This window comes from Hemicordylus capensis, chromosome 1 (genome assembly GCF_027244095.1).
Source record: "Hemicordylus capensis ecotype Gifberg chromosome 1, rHemCap1.1.pri, whole genome shotgun sequence".
Lineage (NCBI taxonomy): Eukaryota > Metazoa > Chordata > Lepidosauria > Squamata > Cordylidae > Hemicordylus > Hemicordylus capensis.
The window spans coordinates 192,735,641-192,743,545 of NC_069657.1; the positions used below are offsets into that span (position 1 = coordinate 192,735,641).

At 49.3% G+C, this 7,905-nt stretch overlaps 1 protein-coding gene across 4 annotated transcripts in view; it reads right to left on the reverse strand.

The window, feature by feature from the left end:
- Nucleotides 1-7,443, reverse strand: part of LOC128331046 (sodium channel protein type 2 subunit alpha-like) — a 169,749-nt gene extending 162,306 nt beyond the window's left edge. For all 4 annotated transcript variants that reach the window (XM_053264426.1, XM_053264419.1, XM_053264432.1 and 1 more), the window contains exon 1: nt 6,976-7,443. The gene's annotated coding sequence lies outside the window, so the exon portion shown is untranslated. The remainder of the gene's footprint in view (nt 1-6,975) is intronic.
- Between the last annotated feature and the right edge of the window lie 462 nt (nt 7,444-7,905).

Consider the following 7,905-nt stretch of genomic DNA (forward strand, 5'->3'; position numbering starts at 1 on the left):
TGCTGCTTTCCACGTTACCTTCGTCAATATTCTCAGTTCTACTCCCAGCCATATGCATACATACTCTAAGACTGCATGTCTCCTAGAAAATTTTCTACATGAATTAGTGTACACAAATAAAACCATCTATTACCAAACACTGGGGCCGAGATTGCTTTCAATTATTTCAGGATGTTATTTATTTTGCTTGTTATGTGTGCACTCATAAATCCCATAAATAAATCAAGTGAAGCCTTAAAATGAAGGCACATCTTTAGAAATTTAAATTTATTGAAGTGCCAATTGGTGGAGCTGTTCCCCTTGCAGCATGAAGACAATACTGAGCAAAGGCATACTCTGTGAGCTATTCATCCAAATCTCTCAGGAGTTAGCTCATGCAATTTCAATCTACTGAAAGTTTCTATCCCTCTCTCTCACCTCCAATGAGAGGCCAGTTTGTTGCTGACCTGTTTCAAAATGTATGCTCTTCACAAAGATCAAAAATAAAAACGAATGAATATATACAATCTTATTCAAACACCATTGTTGTGGGTAAAACCATTATTAAGATGAACTGAAGCAAAATAAAAATGTAAACAGGAAACTTTAAAGTTCTCCAGAACTCTTCAGCAAGCTGCAGGAAGGAAGGAAGAAGGAAGGAAGGAAGAGGGGGAGTAGGGAGCTGGGCATGGTGACACAGCCCAAATGTCCGCAGTTTATAAGAGTCTTAAGATGAGTAATGCAGACTAACCGTTGCTTTGCCTCACTATGTGCTCGATGCTGCTCAGAGGATGCATATAGGGCAACAGAATTGGAGGAAGAGTATCAGTTGTTCCCCCATTTTTAGAAATTATTAAAACCTGGGGGAAGGACCAATATTGCTTCTTTGGAAATATAGCTATAGGAAGTGGCTTCCCTCTCGGGGCAAAGAGCAACCTTGCAGGGGGCAGGCGGGATTTTTTAATTGGTACCACGAGGAAAGGGTTAAACACACCATGCAACCATGCTGCAGTCCTCATGTGAAGCTCCCCACAGGCTCAGAATTAGCATGTCACCCTTGAGCAGCTGCTGGAGCTCCAGCAATGTCCATCAGTGATGCTAATCTGGGCTCTGCTTTGACTTTTTAAAAAAGGCTATGGCATTCCTCCACTATTGTCTACTCTGTCCTCCGATACGTCCCACCTCTTCTCTCTTACCTTTCTTTCCTTCTATCCTGAGATGGGAGCTTACCCCTTACTCATCGTCAGAGGGACAAGTTCTCAATGTCAGATAAGAGAAGAAGAGTGGAGATGAAGCAATCCAGTTTGGGCTGGGGGAGCCAACCTGTTGATAAGATTGAGCTGCTAGGAGTACAAGTGCCTTAGGGTCTGCACCAGCTTCCTGTACCCAAGCAGATTCCAGGAATTAGGTCTACAAGGCAAGTGTGTAAGTTCTTCCTCTGAGGACTTGACAAAGCTTGAGAATGTGCATCTCTTGGAATCATTGTAAGAATTTTTCAAGTGGGATAGATGACCAAGGTTTAATTACTATTAACCCTCTATGTGTGTGATGCTTTTCAAAGTAGCAGAAGACAAGTCCCTGCTCCAAGGGGTCCACAATCCCTCTGCCTCAAGGGAGACTATGACAAAAGGAAGACAACCAAGGAAGGGGAGGGAAGTGGCAGCAGGGATAAACTGTGGAGGGGGGATATATGTCATTTTGTTTACATGGAATATTACATGTACTGCCATTCTAGGCATGCCTACTCAGAGGTAAATCCCAATGAGTTCAATAGGGCTTACTCCCAGGTAAGTGTGCTTAGGACTGCAGTCCAAGGCTTCATAATAACAGAAGGAAAAGAGTTGGTGGAAGAAAAGTAGAGCCCAATGATTCAATCTATGTTTATGACTATTTGTGTTTGCTTCGAAGCGTTGTTAATCATGCTAGATTCCCTGGCATTCGAAAAACTGAGAAATTTTATTTTTGAAAAACAATGAAATTAAATGTTTTGAATCTGTCAATAAAAAATCCAGCACAGCAGCAATACAGCTGTGCCAGTTTAAAACAGGCCAAGTCACAACACTACAAGCATAAAACAAGCTTTGCTGTCAGAGAGAGTAAGTTTTCCCTCAACAGTTGGTCAGATTTTCTGCTGTCCAGCATTTTCAAAAGCATCAGCCTCAAGAATATACCAGTCAATTTTCCTATCCTCCCCACCTGATCTCTTTAAGTCAAGGGTTCTCATACTTGGGTACCCAGATGTGGCTGGACTACGACTCTCATCATCCTCAGCCACAATGGCCTTTGGCTTGTCTTCCATGAATTTGTATGATCTCCCCTTTTTTATTCTACTTTATGTTTGGACTTTGCCTTCAGCCATCGTGGCTGGGGATGATGGGAATTTTAGTCCAATAACATCTGGGGACCCAAGTTTGAGAGCCCTTGCTATCAACAATTCCTCTTTAGGAATCTCTGTGGTTTCTGGGAGATATGGTGTACCCTTAGGCCATGGGCAAAAAGCAGCAACTCTTTCACCAAATCTGCTCCCCCCAAAATAGGGTGCAAATCACTTACTGTTCTCACTAGTCTCTGCAAGAAAGGAGCAAGATAAGATTAATTATTTGATTCTACAAGGGAAGGAAACAATAATTCTCAAATCAAACTGCCTAATAATGCTGCACTGAAGCCAGTTTACAACCCAAACCTATACATGTTTATAGTAAATTATTATTATTATTATTATTATTATTATTATTATTATTATTATTATTATTTCGATTTCTATACCGCCCTTCCAAAAATGGCTCAGGGCAGTTTACACAGAGAAATAACAAACAAATAAGATGGATCCCTGTCCCCAAAGGGCTCACAATCCAAAAAGAAACACATAAAATAGACACCAGCAACAGTCACTGGAGGTACTGTGCTGGGGATGGATAGGGCCAGTTACTCTCCCCCTGCTAAATAAAGAGAATCACCATAGTAAAAGGTGCCTCTTTGCCCAGTTAGCAGGGGTTAAATCTCACCCAACTCAATTGAATCCTATAAGCATGCACAGAATTGCAGTTTTAGTATTATTTATTTATTTATTTATTATATTTCATATCCCATTCTTCCTCCAAGGAGCCCAGAGTACTACATACTTAAGTTTCTCCTCACAACAACCCTGTGAAGTAGGTTAGGCTGAGAGAGAAGTGACTGGCCCAGAGTCACCCAGCAAGTCTCATGGCTGAATGGGGATTTGAACTTGGCTCTCCCTGGTCCTAGTCCAGCACTGTAACCACTACGTCACACTGGCTTCATGCTGGAAGCCAGTATCACTGGCTTCCAATAAGACTATATTGAGTAGAAATGGGAAAATGTCATGTTATATGGCTTGTGGGTCACACAGATAAATACTTCTAAAACTTGAGAAATCAAGGCAGGAAGATATGGTCTTACCACTCCCAGATAAGAAGTTGTAAATATGATTTGATAAAAGATATTGTGTTATCCTCACCTTCACTATGCACCCAACATTCGCACATAGAGTTGCCGGTTTGCACCAGGCATGTGATCTTTACACTGTTATGTACACAGGCCTCTGTTCAAGTATGACTTAACAACATGAGAAGAGCCCTGTTGTGTCAGGTCAAGGCCTATATATTCCAGTATCCTGTTTGCCATAGCAGCCCACAGATGCCTCTGGGAAGCCTGCAGGCAACTGATGAAGGCATGACCTCTCTCCTGCCATTGCTCCCCTGCAACTGCTATTCAGAGGCCTCCTGCCTCTGAACCTGGAGGTAGCATATAGCCCTATTAGTAGCCATAACCAGTAGCCATTGCTAGACCTACCTCCATGAATTTGTATAACCTCCCCCTTTTTTCATTCTATTTTATGTTTGGACATAGTGTGTCCATGACTGAGGAATTCCCAGTAAGTGCAGGTCATAAGCGTGCGTTGATTAAGTCCCTGTCTTTTGTACACACCACCTGTCGCTACTACCGATTGGATGGTTTAGTGAGGTCCATAGATTGGCCCCGCTGGGGAGCACCTAGAAGACGATCGAATGTGACTATCTAGAGGAAGCAAAAGTGGTAACACAAGGTTTCTGTAGGTGAACCTGCGGAAAGATCATTAACGGGACCAGGGAAGGAGACGGGCAACCTCCCTCTCCACTCCCTGGAACACGTGAGTCCTGGTGGTGGGGAGAGTGGCCTCCTCACCCTGCCCCACCGGGGTACATGACAGGCCGCCCCCTCCCTGCTCCGTGCCCTCCCCATCCAAGGGGCAGGGCGGGCGGGGACTGGTGCCGTCCGCCCATTGCACTGATGGATGCTGTAGGGAACTGTGGGCGGAGACCGCCCGACTGGTGTGTGCCGGCCAAAGGCCCCTCTGCCAATGCTTGAACCAAAGGAAACGCTGGAAGGCGGGGGTGGTCTGCGGCTCCCCGGGCATCCCCCTCCATGGGGGTGGGAGCCGGTGAGGCTGCTGGCCACCAGGCCACTCTCCTCCCCACCCCCGGAGAGACAAGGACCAGTTCCCCTCCACCCAGGTGCTGGGTACCTGTTGCCCCCACCCTCGGGGTGGTGGTTTAAAGACTTGGGTGGGCCCTCCTGGATGTGGGAGGGGATGGAGAGGCGGGTCACATCCCGGTACCCTACTTCCCTGTGGCACGAGGCTCCCGGCCCAGTGCCCAAGCGTTCGGTCCATCCGGGCACGGCGGGCAGCCATGGCGGCAGGCGGGACGGGAACGTGTCCCTGCATGGCTGTCTGTGGGCCTCTCACAGGGTTGCCCATGCCAGGGGCCACCTCCCTGCCCCACCCCAGCCGGCCTGCATCCACACGAGAAGGGCCATCCTGCCCAGAACTAGGCCCTCCAGCTGAGCCTACCCAAAGGGCGCCCGCCCGCCAGCCAGCAGGGAGGGAAGGCCTCAGCCTTCCTCCCCCACTGCCCATCTCCGACTGCAACCTCAGATCAGACGTGGTGACCCACTGAATTTAAGCATATTAGTCAGCAGAGGAAAAGAAACAAACCAGGATTCCCTCAGTAACAGTAAGAGAACAGGGAAGAGCCCAGCGCCAAATCCCCGTCCTGCGGTAGGGTGCAGGAAATGCGGCACATAGAAGACTCTCTCCCCAGCGCCACTCCCATGGGGGGCCCAAGTCCTTCTGATCAAGGCACAGCCCATGGACGGTGTGAGGCTGGTAGCAGCACCCCGCATGCTGGGACCAGGTCTTCTCAGAGTCGGGTTGCTTGAGAATGCAGCCCAAAGTGGGTGGCAAACTCCATCTAAGGCTAAATACCGGCACGAGGCCTATAGTCAACAAGTACCATAAGTAAAAGTTGAAAAGAACTTTGAAGTGAGAGTTCAAGAGGGTGTGAAACTGTTAAAAGGAAAAGGGGTGGGGTCCATGCAGTCTGCCCACAGGATTCAACCAGGTGAGAATGGTCGGCCAGCCCAGGAGGGCAGATTCCACTGCCTCCCCCTGTCCCCTCATGGGGAGGGGGGCTCCGGGAGGGGACCACCACCCGGACTGCCCCAGCCCCCACCAGGCGCATTTCTACCATGGCGGTGTGCCCCAACCGGCTCTGGGCCGGCTGGGAAGGCCTCAGCCGGGTAGGTGGCTTGCCCACGCTTGCGGGCTGGGCGGGTGTTACAGCCCCCAGGCAGCAGCTCTCACCACATGCCAGGGTCAAGGGAGATGACCGCCACCATGCCCTCCCCCCTGCCAGCTCCCTCCCCTCCCCCATATGGGGAGGTGGTGTTGGGGCCTCCTCAGTGGGGGACAGCCCCCCTCCACCCTGGCACAACGGTCAACTGGGACGGACTGTCCTCAGTGCACCCCAACTACATCATGCCACCGGGTGGGGAGGTGCCACGCTGGGCACCCAGGGTCCGCAGCGATGTCAGTCACCCACCCAACTCATCTTGAAACACGGACCAAGGAGTCTAACACGCACGCGAGCCCATGATGCAATGAAGGTGAGGGCTGGCGGTGGGTTCCCTACTAGTATCCATATCCACATTGAACAACAGCGAACATCTGCACAGGGCTGAAGTTATGGGAAAGACTAAAGAGCGATAACCTCACAGGGCACACCATTTTTTCAAAGCAAATTTGTCAGATGCAAAATATCCATGTTAATCCTTAAGAAAACATCCAAACAGCAGGAGTAGCATAATATATTTATTGAGCCCAAGAAGTCACAAAGTAATGAGCAAGTGTTCAAGTAAACTTAAAAAGAGAAAACAATTTTTCGGGGCATACACCTTCAGTATATTGCAAATACAAATATCTTAAGAGTATATATCGCCTGGAAAAAAATGAAAGCTTCTTCCAGCATTTAGAGGTTAGCACTTGTAATAACTCATCTGTAAAGTAAAAGTGTGTGCATTGGAGTTTGGGGAGTGTGTAAAAAAGTCTGCTTCCCCCCACCCCCTCATTTGTTGCTGTTATCCTTGCCTGTGTCAGGAGAGGTCTTCCAGGAAACATGGTCACTAGTGCTTAGCAACCAACGAGGAAGAAAGGATGAGCAAGGATAAACATGCTCCACCTATCCCTAAAGCATGGGCTCTTGCAGTCTTTAGAAAACATTGGCTTAAGTTTGGGGTTTTTTTTTTTTAGAAGAAAACAAGAGTTTTTGAAAGAAGGAATGCATTTAAGGGACTTAGTGTTCCAAAGAGCCCAGGCGACCTTGGCGTACCGAGAAGAAGAAGAAACTGATTTTACCATTTTAAAAAATAAATAATAAAAATCAATGAAAGTTGTAACGTTTGAACCAGGTCATTCAGTCAAGTTTTACCCACATAACTTGTCCACAAATGCCTTCCAAAATGTCCACAAGCAGACCTACTGGGCAGAGATGCTGCAGCCAAGACAGGCGGCTGGGGCGAGTTCAGCTTCCTCCAGGGGACGCACAACTGGCAGCAGCGCAGACAGAGCAAAGCCCGTTTCAAACCACAAAGAAAATAAGTAGCGAGGGAGGGGGAGAGAGAGAGAGAGACAGAAGATGGGTGGGGGACCACACTTACTTGCTCCCATGCCCCGGCGGAGTTGGGGTTCTCAGCCCAGCTACAAGTGAAGCCGCCTCCCAGCTGCTGGCCCCTCTCACTCCCTTCTGGGTCACCTGCAGGCTCCTCAGACACTTTTTGCTCTCCACTTGCGACTCCCTAGCTGGAAAGCGCTCCTGCTGCTGCCTCAGCAAACCCGTCTCCAGAAGACCAGAGCCCGGTTCCAGGGACTGAAAACAACAGCGCCTGTCTCGCTGGCAGCGGCGGTGGTAGCGCCCTCTTTCTCTCTTGGCCACGTGAGCCGAGAGCGGCCCCACCCAGGCTCTGGGGACCAAACCAGCCCCAAGCGACTGAGTGCCGGCTCTGGTTACAGGGGAAGGGCAAAGAAACGCCGAGTTAGCGCTGTACTCAGAGGGGGGCTTGCACTTCCTATTCAGGGCTCCCCGTCTACATGCAGGTGCAGAGAGAGAGAGAGAGCGCGCAAGCCAGGGCGCCTTTGTACACAGTGAGGCTGCTGCTGGGAGAGACGTCTCACGGGTGGCGGGGTGGGGAACCTGACAGGGCGGGGCTGCCGGCTTTGGGCATCTCCAGGAACCAGAGGCTGCAAGAGGGAGGATTGTCCTTGTGCGTAATTCGAGCACGCTTGGGGAAGAGGAGTGATGCTGCCAAAGGACAGAACTTCTGTCACAGAAGGAGCCATGAGGCCGGTCCTCGCCTGTTGAAAACCCAGCCTAGGCGACTGGAAATACTTGCCCAACATTTGGCAGAGGGAGGAAAGTGGACACCGTTGTTTGATGTAGTAACGAACAAGGGGTGCACTGTGTGGGAGGTGAGCAAGCCAGCCAGCATACTAATGGTCATAAGCACGTTTAATCTTGATTGAATAAGCACCATTGGTTGGTTGTTGGGGCGGGGCGGGGGGACTTACTTTCGAGGGTTAGGATTGCAGCC